Below are 23,921 nucleotides of genomic sequence, written 5' to 3' on the forward strand. Positions count from 1 at the left end.
ATTTCCCTGACCTGATATTGATGAAATATGTCCCTATATGATGTCCCAAGCTACGCTCAAGTTATGTGTAAAAAAGCCATGAAAATTTGTCTAGTACTGTAGGAGTTAAGCGTTTTAACAGAAAAAGAGACTGACAGGATAATTTTACAGCTTTATTATTACTACAGATAGAGACACTGTCAGCAACGTATCCTCAAAATTTGTACACATATTTAACGCACGACCTATGACAGGTAATAGAAATAATAGCTGATAAGCTGTTCGGTAAAAAAACGGCATCCATATTATTAATCTACTGTGTCATCTGCTACGAATGCCAAAGTCTGTGGCTGCAAAGTGATAGAACAGCGGTTGGCCAAAAGTGTGGAAACACCGCGAGAAATGCAAATGATAGCCAAGCCTGCAGGCTGCACTGTGCAGTGTTGTAATTTATCATGAACGGCACCTCTGCATATTCTCAATACGTTGGAAATGTTCTGTGTACTTGCGAGTGAATCGTTTCGGAGCTACGTGACGTCGAACGTGGACAAATTGTCACTGTTCTTGTCATGGGTGCTTACGTTGCCATGGTAGCCGAAGTGGTTGGTGTTTCAAGAGGCACAGCAAAACATGGGATTCTGCTGTCAGAACTCCGACAATCTCTGGCAATCTTGAATATACACTAACGGAAAAAAAATCGCAACAGTAAAAAATTTTTAATGTATAGTAATGAAATTTCTGGAAAAGATTTGTAGGTAACATTGCAAGATCACAGGTTAATATACAGGGTGTTTCAAAAATGACCGGTATATTTGAAACGGCAATAAAAACTAAACGAGCAGCGATAGAAATACACCGTTTGTTGCAATATGCTTGGGACAACAGTACATTTTCAGGCGGACAAACTTTCGAAATTACAGTAGTTACAATTTTCAACAACAGATGGCGCTGCAAGTGATGTGAAAGATATAGAAGACAACGCAGTCTGTGGGTGCGCCATTCTGTACGTCGTCTTTCTGCTGTAAGCGTGTGCTGTTCACAACGTGCAAGTGTGCTGTAGACAACATGGTTTATTCCTTAGAACAGAGGATTTTTCTGGTGTTGGAATTCCACCACCTTGAACACAGTGTTGTTGCAACAAGACGAAGTTTTCAACGGAGGTTTAATGTAACCAAAGGACCGAAAAGCGATACAATAAAGGATCTGTTTGAAAAATTTCAACGGACTGGGAACGTGACGGATGAACGTGCTGGAAAGGTAGGGAGACCGCGTACGGCAACCACAGAGGGCAACGCGCAGCTAGTGCAGCAGGTGATCCAACAGCGACCTCGGGTTTCCGTTCGCCGTGTTGCAGCTGCGGTCCAAATGACGCCAACGTCCACGTATCGTCTCATGCGCCAGAGTTTACACCTCTATCCATACAAAATTCAAACGCGGCAACCCCTCAGCGCCGCTACCATTGCTGCACGAGAGACATTCGCTAACGATATAGTGCACAGGATTGATGACGGCGATATGCATGTGGGCAGCATTTGGTTTACTGACGAAGCTTATTTTTACCTGGACGGCTTCGTCAAAAAACAGAACTGGCGCATATGGGGAACCGAAAAGCCCCATGTTGCAGTCCCATCGTCCCTGCATCCTCACAAAGTACTGGTCTGGGCCGCCATGTCTTCCAAAGGAATCATTGGCCCATTTTTCAGATCCGAAACGATTACTGCATCACGCTATCTGGACATTCTTCGTGAATTTGTGGCGGTACAAACTGCCTTAGACGACACTGCGAACACCTCGTGGTTTATGCAAGATGGTGCCCGGCCACATCGCACGGCCGACGTCTTTAATTTCCTGAATGAATATTTCGATGATCGTGTGATTGCTTTGGGCTATCCGAAACATACAGGAGGCGGCGTGGATTGGCCTCCCTATTCGCCAGACATGAACCCCTGTGACTTCTTTCTGTGGGGACACTTGAAAGACCAGGTGTACCGCCAGAATCCAGAAACAATTGAACAGCTGAAGCAGTACATCTCATCTGCATGTGAAGCCATTCCGCCAGACACGTTGTCAAAGGTTTCGGGTAATTTCATTCAGAGACTACGCCATATTATTGCTACGCATGGTGGATATGTGGAAAATATCGTACTATAGAGTTTCCCAGACCGCAGCGCCATCTGTTGATGAAAATTGTAACTACTGTAATTTCGAAAGTTTGTCTGCCTGAAAATGTACTTTTGTCCCAAGCATATTGCAACAAACGGTGTATTTCTATCGCTGCTCGTTTAGTTTTTATTGCCGTTTCAAATATACCGGTCATTTTTGAAACACCCTGTAAGTACGAGATACGCTATTGCAAATGCGAAATGCTGGTACATTAATAAACGGTGTAACAGCCGGAATGTTGAAGGTAAGGATGCAAACGTAGATGTATTGTGTTGTGCAGGTGGCGGATGTCATTTTGTGGGATGAAATTGCTTGCCTGTTGCAATTGCTCGGTCAATATAGTGACGGTTAATGTTGGTTGTAGATGTTGCTTGAGTTGTCGTCCGATGATGTTCCATACATACTCGAGTGGAAACAGATCCAGTGATTGAGCAGGCCAAGGCAACTTTTGACGCTCTGCAGAGGATGTTGGGTTACAACAGCGGTATGTGGGCCAGTGTTATCCTGTAGGGAATCATGCCCTGGAATGGTGTTCATGAATGGCAGCACAAAAGACCGAATCACCACAATGCCGCACAAATTTGCAGTCAGCGTGCATTGGCACATTACAAGAATGCTTGTGCTGTTACACGAAATCGCAAGCAGTCCACAACTCCACGTGGAGCCCCAGTGCGTCTACCACACAGATTGTTTCCAGACCCTCAGCTGCCCTCCTCATAACCAACACACGGCCATCACTGGCATCGAGGTAGAACCAGCGTTCATCCCGAAACACAACAGACCTCCACCATACGTTTCAATGAGTTCCCGCTAAACACCACTGAAGTCGCAAATGGCGGTGGTTTGGGGTCAGTGGAATGCACGCTGCAGGGGGTCTGGCTCGGAGCTGTCCTTGAAGTAACCGACTTGTAACAGTTCGTTGTGTCTCTGCCGTGCCAACTGCTGCTCCAATCGCCGCTACATATGCAGTCCGATGCGCCAGAACCCTGTAGTGCCACGTGGCCATTCGGAGTTCCGTCTTCTTGCGGCGTTACATTTCCGTGACCGCAGCTGCCAGTAATCACGTGTAGTGATTAGAATCCTGGCAAGTCTTTCTGCAATATCGCAGAAGGAACATCCAACGTTTCTTAGGTCTATTACACGATGTCGTTCAAAGTCAGGAAGGTGTTAACGGTGGTGTCTTTGCCGCCTTACAGGCATTCTTGACTAACATTAACTCACCGCGTCCAGTCTCAAAGATAATTAACGGTCATGATCACTACAGCGTGTATTCAGAACAGACCTGATTTGCATCCTCATAGCGGTGCTACTAACGCCACTCTAATGCACCTGGCGTGAAATCTGAATAAACATCATCTTTCATATGTACAAACATGCCTACTAACTTTCGTTTATGTTGTACAACTCCTTCTTTGCGCTGCGACTTTTCCCGTCAGTGTAACTACTGCGAATCATGCTTATTGCCCCTATGTGTTAGACAATACAACAGGGATTTTACAAAAAAATGGCTCTGAGCACTATGGGACTCAACTGCTGAGGTCATTAGTCCCCTAGAACTTAGAACTAGTTAAACCTAACTAACTTAAGGACATGACAAACATCCATGCCCGAGGCAGGATTCGAACCTGCGACCGTAGCGGTCTTGCGGTTCCACACTGCAGCGCCTTTAACCGCACGGCCACTTCGGCCGGCTAGGGATTTTACATCCCCATTGCACTCGTTCTCTCTTTAAGAGAGGATGCAAACATACTTTCAGGTCGTGTTATGAGGATTAAGTGAGTTGATAATTTTGCATTGACTTATACACGTTTATAAGACCTCCTTATAATTACTGTTGCAGTATGAAATCCTTTCTGCTTCTGAGTGTATCATGAATCGAAGTCATAATTTACACCGAAGCGAAGAGTAAGAGGTCAAGTTTTTTTTTTTTTGTCTCATTTGATGCAGCCCGTTACGAACTCCTTGATTGAGCCTGCTCTTCATCTCAGAGCAGCACTTGCACTCTTCGCCCTCCATTATTTATTCGATGTATTCCAATCTCTGTCTTCCTCTAAAGTTTTTCATCTCCGCAGCTTCCTCTAGTACCATGGAAGTGATGGCCTGACGCCTTAACGCATGTCCTCTCATGCTGTCCATTGTTCTTGCCAATGGTCTCCATACTTTCCTTTCTTCTTCGATTCTGCAGAGAAACTCGTCGTTGCTTATCTTTTAAGACCACATGATGTTCAACGTTCTTCTGTAGCAACAAGTGTACCCTTTGATTCTCTTCCTTCAAGTTGTCCTACTGTCCGCAAGTAGCTACCATATGATGCTGTGCTCGAAGCGGACATTCCCAGACATTTATTGTTCAAATTAAGGCCTATGTTTGATATTAGTATATTTCTTTTGGACAAGAATGTTCTCTTTGCTAGACCAGCACATGGTCTATTTTTTATGTCTGCCTTGCTTGTCATGGTTTATTTTGCTCCCAAGGTAGCACAATTCCTTAACTTCACCTACTTTCTCATGATCAGTTCTGATCTTGACCTTCTCGCTAATTTTATTTCTATTACATCTCATTACTTTCATCTTTCTTTGGTTTATACTCAGTCCATATTCTGCACTCATTAGAATGTTTATTCCATTGTATAACTCTTCTTCGTCTTCACTAACGGTAGCAATATCATCAGCAAATTTATGATTTATATTCATTCCACCTGAATTCTAATTCCACTTTTGACACTATTTTTGTTTCCGTCATTGCTTCTTCGATATTTAGATTGAATAGTAGAGGCGAAAAACTGCAACCTTTTCTCACACGCTTATTAATCCGAATTTTTTGTTCTTCGTCTTCCGTTCTCAATGTATCTTCTCTTTTCTTGTACATACTTTATATTACTCGTCTTTCCCTGCACCTTACTCCTATTTTTCTCAAAATTTCGAACATCTCGCAGCATTTTACATTGCGGAAAGCTTTTCCCACGCCTACAAACCATATGAACGTGTCTTGATTTTTCTTCAGGCACGTTTTTAATTTTTTTCGACCTGTAAAAAGAGTCAGACAGTGTAAAATGGTACAAAATATTCGAAATTCTGAGAAAAATAGGGTTAAGCTATGGCGAACAATACGAGGAGCGTCTGTCTCGGTGCGGTTGTTTCCGTAAATGAACTGAATTCATCACTCTGATGGGTTTATTCAAATGTAGCAGAGATTGAAGAATCACAAGTCAGACTGAATGCATAGCACTATGCTAAGAATAAAATATCCATTACGCAAATTAACCTAACTTTTCTTGTGCACCAACGTATTCCAACGACACAGAGTGAAGGTAACGTAAAATTTTTTCAATAGTTGTAGTTAATAGCGTAACATGATTTTGGGCATTCTCTGAATGCTTTCAGAGTAATTAAAGGGAGAAAGTGGCCTGAGTTCGCGTAGTAATAAAGCATTCTCAGTGCTACAAAACTGTTATAAACTGCTGGCATGAAATATATGATGGAAAACTCCATTTGACTCTGGGTCACTAACTGACGCATGGCGACAGTCGGATGCCACCCGCAGCGGAACACACCGCAACGTCGCACCGGGACATTCAATTCCAGCGACAGGAATGCCGAAAACGTAAACACAGGCATTTGCAATACACCACTGGATGAATCTGCAGGGCGAAATTGCTAGAGATACATTTGACATGTGCAGCCATCCTAAATATCTGGAATGATTTAAACCAAATTTGGTCCTCACATATGCATCGCTCACACCGACACACGGAAAACAGTCATCTAAGTTTACAAAATTTTATGACCCATGAAAGAAACGTCCGCTTAGAAGATAATAACAAAACGACAGTTACTGTGTCTCACAGGCACACATGACAGTAACACTATTAGGATCTTCGTCGACAAATACACTTCTATGGTAGGTATTCTAAGTCTGAAAGGGATCCTGAATAACACTAGCATAGGAACAGAAAAGTCTATCCTGGATAGTGTCTGATTGCACCAAGGGAAACAACGGTGAATGCTGAATGCAGCGGCGTAGATGCTTACGATGGACTTCGAGAGCGTCCTAAGACGATGGGGTGAGTAACACACACTCGGAGGCTAGGACAGGCTCTCGAAGCCAGAAGAACTGACTTGTGCAACTCTGGCGCTGACTTTATAGCGGCCGGCTGCGGAATACTCGAAGTGTTATTTTCAGATCATGTGTGTGGAGCTCTCTGCTAGCACTGGTACTGCCACCTGCGTTTTTGCGACAGGGCGAGTTCGCGACGCTGAGACGTTGAGACATGAAGGGGCCACATAGGCTGCATGCTTGCCCAAGGTGCCCGAAGGGTTGCCGATAGCTTTTGTGAAGATCTCCGGTGTAGCATTCATGTAGTTACGATCTGCAAGAAATACAGCGGGGATTAGGAGCACTAGTCTCCTTTTGGTATGATGGTTATGGAGAGAGAATGGGGAGGAGAAGATGGACAGAAAAAGAGGGGGGAAGGAGGAGATATATTGGCATTAGCAGATTGACAGAGAGAGGGGGAGAGGGGACAGAGAGAGGTATGGGGAAGGGATGGACAGAGGAAGTAAGGAGGAGGAGATGAGCAGAGCCAGGGGGAGAACGACAGAAGAAGACAGAGAGGGGAGGACAAAATCAGAGGAGTGGGGAGGAGGAAATGGACAGAAAGAGGGAAGAGGTAGAGATGGGCTGAGAGAGAGGGGAGGGGAACAGATGAACTGAGAAAGAAATGAAGAAGAGATGTGCAGGAATAAGATAATGGAGCAGATAAACAGAAATTGGGGGAGGGAAGGAGATGGGTAGTAAAAGACTGGGACATGCAGAGAGGTCAGAACAGCCTGAAACACTTGTATGGCTGATAAACTGTTAAGGAAAAATTCGACACTTTGCGCCATTTGCGAGTTAATTATCATTGAAATTAGCAAAGCAGTCCGTTTCGCGTCCGCCGGCCCGATATAATTAGTGTCATTTTTTCTCATAGCGTAGATTATAGTGTAAGAGACAGCTCAGCCATCGTCCGGGATCGATTCTTACTACAGTTCTAGTCCAATCGCTGTCTTGGTCGATTTTAGGAAACCAAACGAAGGACACGTTTGGCGACTGCGTCTCTGCTGGGTTGTTTGAAACTGCATGCACGACGTCCTGACTGGCTAAATTCGAGCTAGCTAACTGGGAAGCGGTACAATGTATCGAGATTTTTTTTAGCAATTATTTCTCAGCACAACCTACCCTGCAACACCTTTATAAGTTTTTCATACTGTCTCTGATCACCCTGTATACACATTTAGGCAATGCAGGATGCTCGGGTAGTTACTCATAAATAAGTTACAAAATTCTTTGACTGAAAGTAACGGAACAGTAATAAACCAAACAGGTCAGCAGACCAGTATGGATATAGAATTAATGAAAAAAGGAATATTTGTATTTTAAAAAATGGAAGAGCTACAGGCAATGGAGGTATCCCCACGAGATTGGTATTCATAAATTATGTGAACTATGAAGGAATCTTTTTGAAAATGTACCACCTTATTCGAAATAGGTTATAATTCCATAATACATAAAGAAGGAAGACAAGATGGTTGTAATACGTGTAGGGGAAAGAATATCTAGTCCCCTCAGTAGACTTTATGGAAAATTTTTTGAACATTTCTTAGAATGAGAACAAAAATAAATAGAAGCAGACGTTAGAGCTGATAGCTCAGTAGTGGATAAGTTTTGCCTATGACAAATAATTGAGAAAGAAATAGCATTACCTCAACATTCAGTGTTTATGGATACAGTAAATGTCTATGTCTGTGCACCAATAATTAGTCTGTGGTGGACTAACGAACAGATGCAATATATCAAAAAATAAGAAATATAATTTCAGTATTATAGAAACATTCTCTATAAAACTATTTACCTCTTCTATTTCAAGGTACTAATGATTACGTCGGTGATGTTGCAATTAAATCAAGTCACATAAAACACACGCCGAAGACATTCTACAGCGCCGGAAGGGGAATTATAAAAATATGAGGATTTCAGTGAATCATATAATGATGTACTCATTATCTGCCTTCTTATTTAATTGCCATTCGGAGGGCGTGGGTTCATTTCCAGGTACTGTCGATGATTTTTTCTGGAACAGGGTGCACTCCTCCAAAGGGAATATGGAGTGCATGACCAGAAATCAAATTATAATAATATAAAAAGATGGATTAAAAGTAAAATGCATGGTAATTGATTAAATAAGTGAATAATTATTATTGGAACAAGCGAAAAGAACAGTATTTGCTAGCCCCAAAATTACAAATGACAGCAAACAATACAAAGGAATTATAAAAAAAATTAATTCTGGAAATATGTCTATTTCTTTATTCAATGGAATTCTACGTAATAAGGACATAAAAACTGAGACTATAATTACAATTTTTAATACAATAGCCAGGAGATTTTATGCAGATCGATTAGAGGTGTACGCTATCAAAACGCAACTAAATTCAAAATTAGTCTTCTTTACTTCATGAAACGATTCGGCTGATGCAAGTCGTTCAAATTTAAAATTAGTAGCTGCAGAAATACTTTTCTGGAGACGTTCAGCAGTTATATCAAGAAAAGGAAACCTAAGACACGAAGTTATCAGAGACCGAACAAACGTTCAAAATCCAGTTCTGGATTTTATTCAACAGAAACACCTTAGAAATTTCAGTTATCAAAAAAAGGTCCTAGTGAAGTATCATGGAAGATGGACTTTATATCATATGGAACAAAGCAGAGACCAACAAGAAAATTTTTATGGGTTGATGTTATACGGTTGTTAATGAGGCAGTTAAATATTCGTGAAAATTTATGGGTAGAGGGAAAAGTGGAGAAAAATAGTTTTTCTTTGTAATCACAGTTACATATACACAGAAATTCTACACATATGCACTTGTAACGGAACACCGACCTCCTTTAATTGCAATCGATGCTAACGTTAAATCTCTGAGAGCAATTTTTAGGGAAGTTGTGACCGTGAGATAACAAAATAAGAACACACCAATCAAACTGGGATTCGTTTCCGAAACACTCCATCAGAGTATACCCAACAGTAAACAAGTGGGTCAGGAACAGACGTTCTTCCAGCACAAAAGCAAGTCGTAACATTACATATTCATATTGGTCGCCAGACCAATTAGGCATCCTCGTGTCAAGCAATATAATGAAGCAGAAGGCAGTTCTAAGGCTAACCTAACCTTCCTTCACATACACACTAAACTTTTTCTTTATATCTGTTCACACTACAACGCAGTAACCAAACATTGCAGATAAATGTGCCACTAACTTGAAAGCCAGACAAACAAATGGCCAATGAGACAGCAATCAGTAACATATGCCCTTCAGCAACATGTACCTTACAGGAACTGGATGCAGCATTTTGTAAAACCAGTCACCAACACACATGAAACTAGTAGCGATACTAAACAGGGAAGAGCATGAAATGATTCTGATTTAAATCAGGGTTTCTGTTAAGGATCATACTCTATAACGTCATTGCTTAGTACAGAGTGTATTAACTTGCGTTGTAATAGCTAACACAGTAAATATTTCGTTCTTATACTCGGTTTGCAGCAATTGAACAGAAAGCAAATCAAGCTATATCGGCACTGAAGGAGCTATTGTTTTGCTTCATCAACTAACTAACCTAGTACATGAGGGCACTTTAACTTTCATGGCTTGAATAACAATGAAAATTAAGAAAACTGCACAAGTATTCTCTTCAGTGCATTTACAGAGTGCCAAATATAAACAAATTAGTGGAAAACCGGTGGTATTGGTGGCGTAATTTTCAGTGGCTGTTAACATGGCGGTGATGCTGTCATGGTAGTTCTGTTGGCCTCGCCCTGTTACAGATCTTCTTGGCGTCGGAATTATACTTTTATAGGACCAAAAACCATGCCATGATAATAGTATCGCCAAATGAACATCCGGGGCCCACAAATAATGCTCTTAAGCTGCTCTGGCCTCGATACGCCAAGAATATGAGCTTCAATGATCCGCTACTGCTAGCGAGATGTTAACTACGGCAATTCTCAGTCCATACAACTTACCTGTCATAAAAGACGAGTTGCCACTTGCGCGCCAACCACACCTTTTCCACTCTGCCACGCTACTTCCGTAGCTGTGGAGCTTCCCCACATATTTTACATTTAACCCTCCGTTGCCTAACTATGGACTAAGTCATTTACAGTACATCATATAACAATCATTTCAGTTGTTATCTAAATCCTCAAGCACAGTTCGAACAACATCATCCAAAAAAATTCACGTAACTGGAATATGTACACATAATCAAAGAATTTCCATGACAGGTACGACATTCTACATAAGCAGCACTACAAATTTACATAGAAATATCGGTACAGATACAAAATAACTCGAAAAAATGTGTTACACACTGAAGAGCCAAAGAAACTGGTACACTTGCCTAATATCGTGTAGGGCCCCAGCGAGCACGCAGAAGTGCCACAGCACAGCATGGCAGGGACTAGACTAAAGTCTCAAGTAGTACTGGAGGGTATTCACACCATGTATCCGGCAGGGCTGTCCATCAAACCGTAAGAGGTGGTGGACATCTCTTGTAAACAGCACATTGCAATGCATTCCAGATATGCTCAATAATGTTCATGTCTGGGGATTTTGGTGGGCAGCGGTTGTGATTAAAGTCAGGAGAGTGTTCCTGGAGCCACTCTGTAGCAACTCTGGACGTGTGGGGTGTCGCATTGTCCTGTTGGAATTGCTCAAGTCCGTCGGAATACACAATGAACATGAAAGGATGCAGGTGATCAGACAGGATACTTACGTACGTGTCACCTGTCAGAGTCGTATCTAGACTTATCAGGGGCCCCATATCACTGCAACTGCACTCGTCCCACATGATTACAGTGCCTGAACCAGCTTGAACAGTCCCCTGCTGACATGCAGGATCCATGGATTCATAAGGTTGTCTCCATACCAGTACACGTCTATCCGCTCTATACAATTTGAAACGAGACTCGTCCGACCAGGCAACATGTTTTCAGTCATCAACAGTCCAATGTCGGTGTTGACGGGCCCAGGATAGGCGTACAGCATTGTGTCGTGCAATCATCAAGGGTACACAAGTGGGCGTTCGGCTCCGAAAGCCCATATCGATGATGGTTCGTTGAATGATTGATAGCCCAGCATTGAAATCTGCAGCAATTTGTGGAATTGTTGCACATCTGTCACGTTGAACGGTTCTCTTCAGTCGTTGTTGGTCCCGTTCTTGCAGGATCTTTTTCCGGTCGTAGCGATGTCGGATATGTGACGTTTTCCGGATTTCTGATATTCACGGTACACTCGTGAAAAGGTCATACGGAAAAATCGCCACTTCATCTCTACCTCGGAGATGCTATGTTCCATCGCTCTTGCGCCGACTGTAGCACCGCGTTCAAACGCACATAAACCTTGATAACCTTCCATTGTAGCAGCAGTAACTGATCTAACTACTGCACCAGACTCTTGTTGCCATATTTAGGCGTTGCCGACCGCAGCGCCGTATTCTGCCTGTCTACATATGTCTGTATTTGACATATCAGTTTCTTTGGCGCTTCAGAGTATATGCTGCCTAAAAAAACAGTGAAGCACCCAGGAGACACAGACGAATGTCAGTGTAACATAGTACACGTATACACCATCGGTGGGTATGTAAGAGATTAGTTGCAATTCTCTGTCGCAGGTACTGGTAGGTTAGATAATTGGTGTGAACAACGTCAAATTTGATAATCACTGTGAACGACATTGAGATGTCGCACATTTCTGTCAGACAACGTTATCAGCACCTCACACAGCTTGAACGGTGCATAGTTGTGGTCTTCATTTGGCGGCTGGTCGAGTCGTGCAGCATCTAGATTTGTGAAGCGCTCGGATGCGCAGTGACCCGATGATGGACTGCATGGGAACGTAAGGACAGACATACTTAAGTTCCCTAATACCACGTCTGACCACCACAACGAAGGATGACCGTGTTGTACACCAAGCACGTAGCAACCTGTTCACATCTGTGCCTGGTATCCAAGAACAAGCAATGGACTGCATGCAACATTCTGTTTCCTCCTACATCAAGGGTCGGAATCTACCAGGAGCCAGACTAGTAAATTACCATCCCATGCGTAGACTGCCGCTACTACTACAACACAATGGGCTTCGCATGGAATAGTGTCATGACCGGGAAGCATGGACGGCAACTGAACGGCGTCGCATTGTGCTCAGCGATGAATTTCGGCTCTGCACTTCCTCGGGCGGAGAGCATGGCGGCGACGTGGGGATAGGCGCCATTTTTCCAATGTTTTGGAGCTGCACTGCCGTGTTACTCCTGACGTCATAATGGGGAACGCCATACAGTACGAATCACTGCTGGTACCGACTGAGGGTTTAACAGCACAACGATATGTCATGAAACATCTAGCGTCCTCATGTGTTCCCTCTCACGCGACAGTGTCGTGGTGCCATTTTTCAACAGGACTCTGTTCAACCTTACATGCCACGTACCTCTATGAACTGTCTACGCGATGTTGAGGTGCTTTCATTGGCCAACAAGATTCTCACTTCTATAATTGATAGAACAACTATGGAACCAGCTCAGATGTCAACTCCTTCACAGTGCCATTAGCCAGGTTATCAAGGACGAGCTACAACAGTCGTGGGCCAGCTTGCCTCAAGAGAGGATACAGCGGTTTTACGGTTTTATGACACTTTTCTCAACCGAAACAGTGTAACGTGATACTGATAAGGGGGTTTGTACTATCAAGTTCCCTGTAAATTTGACCTGCTTTTGTAATTACTGAAATAACATCACATATCCTCTAAACCGGTGAAGTTTCATTTTCCCTCTACCTTCTGGGGGATTCACATTTTTTGGTTGCTTGGGTTGGATTGCTTGGGGGAAGAGACCAAACAGCGAGGTCATCGGATTAGGGAAGGACGGGGAAGGAAGTCGGCCGTGTCTTTTCAAAGGAACCATCCCGGCATTTGCCAAGAGTGATTTAGTGAAATCACGGAAAACCTAAATCAGGATGACCGAACGCGGGATTGAACCGTCATCGCCGGCCGCGGTGGACTAGCGGTTCTGGCGCTGCAGTCCGGAACCGAGGGACTGCTACGGTCGCAGGTTCGAATCCTGCCTCGGGCATGGGTGTGTGTGATGTCCTTAGGTTAGTTAGGTTTAAGTAGTTCTAAGTTCTAGGGGACTTATGACCTAAGATGTTGAGTCCCATAGTGCTCAGAGCCATTTGAACCATTTTTGAACCGTCATCCTCCCGAATGTGAGTTCAGTGTTTCACATTTTTTGTTTGGCAGTATATAGGGTTTCCCAAAATATTGTATGCGTTCTTTGAAACTGATTATCTCTTCAATTAAAGGAGATAGAAATATAATTTTTATGGGTAATAATGCAGAAGGTGATGGAAAAAATAACAACGCTTTTTCAATCTCAGGATTATAAACAAACATTGCGTTCGGTTGGATCAACAGAAATGGACGCTCAAATGTTATGGAAAACAGAAAATGTGAGTGCGACGACGTTGGAGGGTTGAAATTTTTAACACTGCCACCAACAAGGGTAACAATTACAAGATCCAAGATAAGTTTGGCGTCGAAGGAACGGTGCATGACATCAAGAAGGGACGTTTCGGAAGAAAGAGAAGTTCAACAGACAGTGAAAGTGTCGACGGCATAACAGAGGAAAGGTTAATCTACCAGGGGCATCAGTCTGTTCTGGTCTGTTCTCCAGAGGGTTAATCTGGCCGTACTTCTTTGAAAACACTGTCACATGTGACTCTTACTTGGAAATGTTGCATGTTATAACTACTGGTCTTAACGACTTTTTTTGAAAATGAGGATTATTACTTTCAACAGAATTGGGCGCCGCCTCATTTACACGATGATGTGAGGGCATTTCTCAATCGTAAATTCATTACCAGATGGATAAGATCAAGAGGCGGTGTGGAGTTTCTCTGGACTTCTATCTGTGGGGTACTGTTGAGAACACATTTACACTGAAAGACCGCAAACACCGCAGAATCTTGAAGCGTGAATTGAGCAAGCCTGTGACGCTGTTCCATTAGGAACAATAAAGTTGGCATGTCGCTCTGTTGTAAGTCGTTGTCGACTGTGAACTGCGGTGGAAGGAGGCCATTTTGAACATTTATCACCTTTAACTGAACCATAAGGCACGCCACAAACATTTTACTGTAACCACATCCTTTAATAAAAGAGGTACGCCGTTTCAAGGTGTATATACATTAATTTGGGAGATCCTGCATATAAAATATAAGAAACAAAATATGTTATTAAATAGGACAAATATTTTAAAAAAGTCAGCTAAAACCATTAAGAAAACGAGTCACCCATCCATGTTACACTCGTCCCAACTGTATCTGACTAGTCTCATATTAATCACTATAGTAAATTTATTATAGAATTTTTTATGAAGGAAAAAGTAAGATGATTATTGAAATAGTTTATTTTTAACCTGTAACATACACTGTCAGTTCAAAAAGAAATCAAAGAGACCTTAAGATTGCCTGCTCACAATTGGCTGGTCGAATGCACGTCTGTTGTTCATAACTGTTACTTCATGCTGCCACCCTGGCGATCGCGCTGATGTCTCTTATACGCCTCTCGGAACCATTTGTACGGACGGTATATGCCGTAAAATAGTCATATAGTTTATGTTCCATACTGTTTTGGGAATTTAGTGTTATTGTTACAAAAGTGTGCCGAGAATACCAAATTTCGGCCATTACTTCTCTCCTCGCTGCGGCCTGCGCAGATGAATCTGAATACAATTGGCAAGAGTTGATGGTAGCGTTAGAGTGTGGGGCAGACTCCACGAAGCCTTGGACAAAAGTTGTCAACAAGGCACTGTGCAAGTTGCTGGTGGCCCCATAATGGTGTAGGCCGTATTTACATTGAATGGATGAGTTATGTTCGGCTACATGGAGACCATCTGCAGCCATACATGGAGTTCATGATCCAAAACAACGATGGAATTTTAATGGATGACAATGCCCATGTCACCGGGCCGCAGTTAGTTTGAAGAACATTCTGGACAGTTCGAGTGAATGATTTGGCCATCCATATCACCCGACATGAATCCCACGCACATTTGTGAGGCACAACTGAGAGGTCAGTTCATGCACGAAGCCCTGCACGGGCAACAATTTCGCAATTAGGAACGGCCATAGAAGCAGCACGGCTCGCTATTTCTGCAGGGGACTTCCAACGCTGTTGAATCCATGCCACGTCGAGTTCCTACACTATGTCCTGCGTAAAGGAGGTCCGACACGATGTTAGGTGGCTCTGAGCACTATGGGACTGAGGTCATCAGTCCCCTTGAACTTAGATCTACTTAAACCTAACTAACCTAAGCACATCACACACATCCATGCCCGAGGCAGGATTCGAACCTGCGATCGTAGCGGCTAGAACCGCTCGGCCACCGTGGCCGGATCTAGGAGGTGTCCCACGACTCTTGTCACCTCAGCACAATCAAGAGTTGCATTTCACAACCTGTTCCCTCTTACACGTTAAATTTCTAGTGAATGCCTAGTGGTTGACAACTCGTTCCAAATATTTCCAATCTAGCTATGCTTCCATGGACTGAGTCTCCGTTTCCGCACTTTTTTAGTTATCCCGGTTCTTATCTAGTATCATGAGACTGACTGGACTCAATTTCAGAGATTCCTGTCTCAAACAACTACATAATAGCAGAAATAGAAACTAAAACCTCCGCTTTAGCGCTCAGTGGAGGTCGTCAACCCAGATTTTGAAAATTTCTGCTAATATTACGAACCACAGCAGCTGCTATAGTGTAATAACAACGGAGTGCATTTAGAAACTTAGTATACGAGACGAAAGATTACAGATGCGTCCCTTGAAACTCAGCTTGTAAAGTTAATGAGAGCGTAGACTGAAGTATCATTCATTGATATACATTCTTAATTTTTGAAGTGTCCAGGTATAAACAAATGCGATTTTTTGAGGTAGGAAAAGATGACTGCCAAACCAGGAGTAACCGCCTCGTTCCAACTGAATTCCATTTCGCTACGGCCTGATTCACAAGATCAGCGAAAGAGTATCTTAATGAACCTGACATATGCCTGCTAGCATAGCAGGGTAAATTGCTGTTTGATACTAAGCAACAAGAGCTAACATCCAGACGTTCATCAAACGTCATATCGTATGGCGTTTCACAGTATGAACCGTTACATGAGAAACACGTCTTGAGAAAATAGAACTGAGCATAGAGTTGGAAAATACCATAAATATTATTAAATATAACGGACTACCTCAAGATAACATGCTAAATAAGTCGAAACCTTGAACGCATCCATCTCAGTCGTTCGAAAAATTACACTGGTTCCTTGAAGCTTGGAGGAAGGTCACAAGGGATGTAGGATGGCAGAGTAATAACCGAGTACTGTCTCCCACACACAGAGGATCAGCTCCAAGTTTCAATTCGGATCAAAGATTTAAGTTTCTACAAATGTTGGCAACGGATTTACTGACATGGGAGATTCTTGTTGCAATGACAGATTCGATAAACTGCTGTGGCTAAAGACGTTACCAATAAATTCTCATTAGTTCATTCTCTTTCATCGATTTTCGACGAAAAGCCCGTCTTTAAAGGAACAAGTCATGTTCTGAATAGTGCAGATGGCACTAGAAACCCCATCTGAAACCAACTAGTAGTTTACTCTCCAGCCGATGACTTATTGGTGTTGCCCTTTTACATCCAGCTCGTCTCTCGATCCTCAGGAAATCAGCACACACACATATGCGAAGTGACAGTTTTCGAGAGAAACAGTCATGTTCCATGAAGAGTTAACGATTGTGACTTTTGTATCGTAGCGCATAGGACTTCTGAAGTAAAGCTGTACCAGATGAATCCTGTTAAGTGAAGAACTATATACAATGTTAATACTCCGTACACGGACAAACTTGTTTGACATGTCGTCTTCTATCTATCCACGAATTCGTCAAACAAGCTCATATTCGATCCAACAAGTTTGTCAATTTAACCTTACTTTTGATGCAGATGCTGTTTATGTATGCAATATTTTGACATTATTGCATTAGTGGGAATGGCTAAAATAGATATAAAACATTCGTGAACTGTGTTTCAAGAAGAAGACTCTGGTCTCAGGAATGGCTTAAAATGAGATAGAAATATACTCACGAAAAACTAGTAGAGAAAACATCGTACTCGGAACCTAATGATTAGATCAATTTTTTTCCGAAGCAGAGTTACTTCGTCCTCAATCTGAAAAATAGGATACATATTTGCGAAAATTTAGTCTCTTCTGCTGATGCTCTAACGGTAGTTCATTAAAATTCAACAAAGTGGAACATGACGCCAACATGGGAACATGTAGCTTGCGTCGTCCCTGGAAGACTCGGATGATTTCGATTCTTTTTTTAAACTTTTGTTGCATTCCCGTTTGTATGTTGTGTACAGAATACTGATCTTACCCATTCCTGTGTAATATATAGTTGGGAAAGATGCGACACCTCTATCATTTTGGTAACGACGAGAGCTATTTTATTTTCATCCTTGATCGTAGTTTCCGTAGTTGTGGAAACTCACGATACAGTGAGGTAATTTGAAATAAAACTCTTTTCCGCTAAACTTTGCGGGGAATAATTAACACAAACAACGTCCATCATCTTGTAAAATTTCCCGTCAGTAAAAACTTGTCTGTAACACATCAGATGCTGTCTGTTGTTGACAGACTTATGAGACAGCACAGTATACGGTTAACTATATGGCTAACATAGAATATCTGACTTATTGTTTGATCGTGTGCGGTGTGTTTAACACCTTGGAAGAAAATCTCGCCAACGTTGTACCTCGTAAACTTAGACACACATCACCGAGAAACGTCACGAGAGAAATATAGCAGCAGAACAAACGATCACTCAACTCAAAGAAGCTGAGGTTCTACCCACGGTTGTTATCAACCATGGAAGATATTCTCTTAATTTTGTTTTTGCAGCTTCAGTATCCAGCCGGAAATTCTTAGAATCTTCGCTTCAACGTTTCTCGTGTTTTTTCTTTTCTTTTTTTTCCGAGTGAAATCAGTCCCTGATCCCTCTTCTACATGTATTTTGTCATTGTCCACCTACATTAGTTCATGTTGGCAGAGCTCTCTCACTTCCTTAAATCCACCTTAACTTTCAGTGCTATTTACTGTAAAAACCTAAATCTTCTTAATGTCTATGTCATTTCTTTTACCTTGATGCGCATTTCCTTATTAAATATCGAACTAACCTTACAATTAACGTGTCTGATCGTTACAGAGTCAAATTCGAATCCTATATATGGTTTTTCTGACATGTTCCACATTCACAGAGGTCTTCTTTCTGTTGATCTGCGTCCATTTATTTAATTAATTTAAACTCCTGAGTTGTCATGTAATCACAATCAAAGATTCAACAAGTACACATATTCCTCCTTGTCCTACCACTCGTTACTTACTCTTTATAGAAATGTTTCGTGAGGTAACAAGTACCGTCAATCCTCGTATTACAACACTCACTGCTATCTGATATTGTCAATTTTGCATCCAGGTAGTAGAATCGTGAAGGCACGAGTCAAATGCGAGGGCTTCATTGTCAAAAGAGAGCCACTTGATGAAATACGGAGGAGCAGCATTACGCCAAACCACCCCCTAAGAGTTGCAGCCGACCTGCTGGTCGGTAATCAATGAATTTCATTAACTGGAAAGCTTCAGCACGAGACAAACGTGACATTTGTGGCGGCCACTTCATAACAAACCTACTTAGGTGATAATAAATACTGGCCATCGTGTCAGGCTGTCTTCGGATTAGCGATTCATCGGATCAGCGAGTAATTAGATCAATTGGATCGACGAATAACTGGATCGACGTATAATTGGATCGACGAGTCACTGTATTGATGAGTCATCTGTTCGAAAGTCACTGGATCGACGAGTCATCAGGCATGTCATCGGATCTTTAGATCATAATACTGATAAGTCATCAGAGTGACTAGTCAAAGGATCAACAAGTCACGGGATTAATAAGTTATCTAGTCAGTGTCTGCTGTAGCGTTGGCTTCCTCTGTGAGAACGCCACCACTCAACCATCGTCCTGACAGGTGAGCCTCTCTGGTGAACCAGCCACATCACTGATGCACCGAGGGCCGAACTGAGGCCCTCCCAGGCAACAAGCTACGGCGGCCACCAGTGCCAGACGCTCATCACAGTTGGTCAGGCTACCAGCAGGTGCTGCACTCGCCCTGACCATACCAGGATGCCACCACCAGATTCTGACGCAGTGCTGCTACCAGGCCAGGAAAATCAGCGTCACAACGTCAGCCTGCCATCGAGCCGAGCTGGTCGTAGCAGTTACTGACATATTTGTGATGATGCTTCGTTGCCAAAGCGGTGTGTTCGGGGCTCATCAACCAGCACCCACATGATGAGAACATGGGTTACTAATATAAACTGTTGGTAAGTAAATAAACGGTTTTTACTTTTATCAAATTGATTATTACTCTCCTTGCTAGGCCAGTCCCCTCATGAGAACACTCACACCCACTACGAATCTCTTTATCTCAGAAAAGTCTATCTAAGCATCGAAGAAACTTATGTACGTTCTTCTGGAACAAAAATTTAAGTTCGAAGTAGTCTGTCAAATCTTTTGTTCATTTTAGTCGTTTCCTGCTACACAAGTAGCGAGCATTTCTTTTAGACAGTAAGAATGGGAGAAAACATACGAACTCCAAAAGAAGCAACATGTGAGTTGTTCAAAGTACATGTGCTGTCGCAATATACACTGGAGAGCTAAAGAAATTGGTACACCAGCCACTGGGCCATCGTGTAGGCACCCCGCGAGCACGCAGAAGTGCCGGAACACGACGTGGCATGGAGTCGACTAATGTCTGAAGTAGTGTTAGAGGGAACTGACATCATGAATCCTGCAGAACTGCCCATAAATCCGTAAGAGTACGAGGTGGTGGAGATCTCTTCTGAACAGCACGTTACATGCCATCCCAGATATGCTCAATAATGTTCATGTCTGGGGAGCCTGGTGGCCAGCGGAAGTGTTTAAACTCTGCAGTAGTCCTTCACGCGTGGAATTGCCCAAGTCCGTCGGAATACATGGACATGAATAGAGGCAGGTGAAAAGACAGCATACCTACGTATGTGTCACCTGTCAGAGTCGTATCTAGACGTATCAGTGGTCCCATATCACTCCAACTAGACACGCCCCACACAATTACAGAGACTCTACGAACTTGAACAGTCCCCTACAGACATGCAGGGTCTATGGATTCATAAGGTTGTCTCCATACCCGTATACGTCCATCCGCTCGATACAATTTTAAACGAGATTCGTCCGGTCAGGCAACATGTTTCCAGTTATCATCAGTCCAATGTCGGTGTTGACGAGCACAGGCGAGGCGTAAAACTTTGAGTCGTGCAGTCATCAAGGGTGCACGGGTGAGCCTATGGCTCAGAAAACCCATATCGGTGATGATGTTTCGTTGAATGAATCGTACGCTCATACTTGTTGATGTACCAGCACTGAAATCTGCAGCAGTTTGCGAAAGGGTTGCACTTCAGTCGCCTTGAACGATTGTCTTCAGTCGTCGTTTTTCCCGTCCTTACAGGATCTTTTCTCCGGCCGCAGTGATGTCGGATGTATGTTGTTTTACCGGATTCCTAATACTCACGGTACCCTCGTTAAATGGACGTACCGAAAAATCCACACTTCATTGCTACCTCGGTGATGTTGTGTCCCATGGCTCGTGCGTCGGCTATAACACCACGTTCAAATTTACTTAAATCTTGATAACCTGCCATTGCGGCAGCAGTAACGGATCTAACAACTGCCGCAGACATGTGTTGTCTTATTTAGGCGTTGCTGGTCTCAGCTCCACGCCGTATTCTACGTGTTAACATATCTCTGTATTTGAATACGCATGCTTAAACCAGTTTCTTTCGCGCTTCAGTGTAGTATTAGGAAACTTATCAGCACAGACTCTAAGAAAAGCGTGCTTCACAGCAGTCGATAAGAAGACATCGATACAGAACGAAATAATACTAAGACATGCGTCATCGAAGCAGCCTCAGAAGCACTTGGGAAAAGGAAGAAACAGATGTGAAGAAACAACTCTGAACGTAGAACACAGTAATTAAAATTCCATTAAAGAAAATTATTTGAAATTTCTACAGCAAAAGTTCAGAGAGCTGGGAAACATACAAACTAAAAAGGAACGCTGAGAATCAAATAGTGCGTCATGCAAACCAAAAGTTTTCGGATTTGTACATAAGCGTTTTACAAAACGTCGAACACATTATACAACAATGTGCATACAGAGTCATGAGAGCCACTGACAAGGGAAGAAAAGACACTGCCTAACATCATGGCTAATGAACAATTCATAAATCATTACACAGATGTGATGTACACAGACTGCCGAAGACGACGCTGGAGAATGTATGTACAAAGTACCACTATAGTTATTTACTATGGGGGAGCTACAAGAGGCTTCGAAAAGCGTGAAAGACAGAGCAACTACCGGAATAGACGGAATAAACGCAGAACAGATTAAACACTGTGCACCATTACTAAATTAAAGACCTTTAGAATTAATAAACATATCCTGGACAAACTGCTGTATCCCACACCCTTGATGTACAGCAGAAGTAAGCTCTCTTTTCAAAACAGTGAAAAGTAATGACTTATAAATACTGGCTGCTAAATATACTGAGAGGTAATCAATAACCACATAAAAAATCACAAAAGCTATTATTTCTGAAAAAGAAAATGAATTTGTATGAAGTCGTTCAAGCAAGAACAATGTGTTTGTAATTAAAACGATTACAGAAAGACACAGAGAATTCAAGACTGAAAGCCATGTGGCCTGTACAGATCTAGAGAAGGCTTTTTACCCTGTCAGGCGTGACAGCTTACGGAAAGTTTATGTCTGTTGAGGATATTTTTATCATCTAGTAGAGGTAATGAAATGTCTTTACACAAGTGCACACATTTAATAAATACAAATGAGAATCAATTATAAGAAACAATTATTAACGACGATATAAGACAAGGGTGTCAACTGTCGCCTACCCTTTTTAATACTACATCGACATCATTCTTTGTAAATGTAAATGGAAAGTAAACAAACGAATTTCGATAACGAATCAGCGATTCCTGAAATACGCTTCTAATTGCAGCTGACATCACTATTACTCAGAAGAATGAAGATTAACTCCAAAGATCAGTATATCAGCTCAACCAACTAGGTTAGAAGCGTAAGTTTAAAATCGCTACTAATAAAACAAAAATAGTAGCATTCCAAGGAAAGTATCCAAACAGATAAAAAATTGTTTTGGATGATTCAGTTTTAGATCAAGTCTCTCAACTCTCATGATTAGGCTGTCCTGTAAGTTTTGATTTTGATTCTGATGTCCATACATCCTATAAAGATGGATGTATGTACGTATATATGCATTTCGGTATGTTCCACATCGCCTCCTAAACCACTGGATCGATTTGAACCAAACATGGTACACATATCATTTACTGTTTTGGAGCTGAAAACTGAGTGTGGCACACGATGCGTGAGTACCCTGAATTCATTCATCCACTTTTTGATACCTCTTACCGTCTTACAACAAACTTTACATACAACTTCCAAAAACTAAGAAACTGTTTAAAGGAAAAGAAGTTTTTCTGTTATACATTCTCGCTGTTCATTCAGAAAACTGCGTTATCAGACATGACATTTTAATTTATTGCTTCTTTCCTAGTAACTGTACTTGAGATATATGTTGCAGAAGGTATTCACATGGGCTACAGAACGTACCTGCAAATTGTATTAGTGTAGTACACATAGTTCAGCAGATATGACATCATAAACACTGGGATGCGTCAAAAACTGCCACATCAAGCCTGACGTTTCACTTTATTACTTCTATGCTGCCATCTTTTTCCACAACGTATTTCGCATTCAGTATTGACATATGTCGCAGAATGTATCTACAAAATTATATCACTGTAAGACTCATGGTTCAGGAGTTATGACTTCATAAAAGCTAAGATGCATGAGAAACTACCGCATCATGCATGACGTTTAAATTTATTACTTCTTTGCTACTAATTTTATTCGCAACACATTTCGCAGTCAGTAACCAAATACGCCACTGAAAGTACCTGCGGCTAGCCGTGGTGGCCGAGCGGTTCTAGGCGCTTCAGTCTGGAACCGCGTGACCGCTACGGTCGCAGGTTCGAATCCTGCCTCGGGCATGGATGTGTGTGATGTCCTTAGGTTAGTTAGGTTTAAGTAGTTCTAAGTTCTAGGGGACTGACGACCTCAGAAGTTAAGTCCCATAGTGCTTGCGGAGCCATATGAACCATTTTTGAAAGTACCTGCAAAGTTATAACGTAATGCAACGTATAGGTGAGGAGAAATGACGTCATAAAAATTGAGATGCGCGCAAACGAAACTGCAGGGCGAAATTCACAAGAGATACAGGACACACATGCGTACTAATATGTGCGAAAGTATTAAATGCATGTGAAATATGTGTGACATGCGCGTGTGCGGGCGAAGCTGTAGGTAGAAAGCTCCCCTTAAGCCCCTGGACCAATTTCAACCAAACTTATCGCACATGTCATTTACTATCTGTAAAGAAGAACTGTGTAGGCAAGGAGCAGCAAACAGCTATTTGGAGGCGATAATGTGGAAATGGGTGGGGGAGGGAAGGGATAG

This window comes from Schistocerca nitens, chromosome 9, assembly GCF_023898315.1.
Source record: "Schistocerca nitens isolate TAMUIC-IGC-003100 chromosome 9, iqSchNite1.1, whole genome shotgun sequence".
Lineage (NCBI taxonomy): Eukaryota > Metazoa > Arthropoda > Insecta > Orthoptera > Acrididae > Schistocerca > Schistocerca nitens.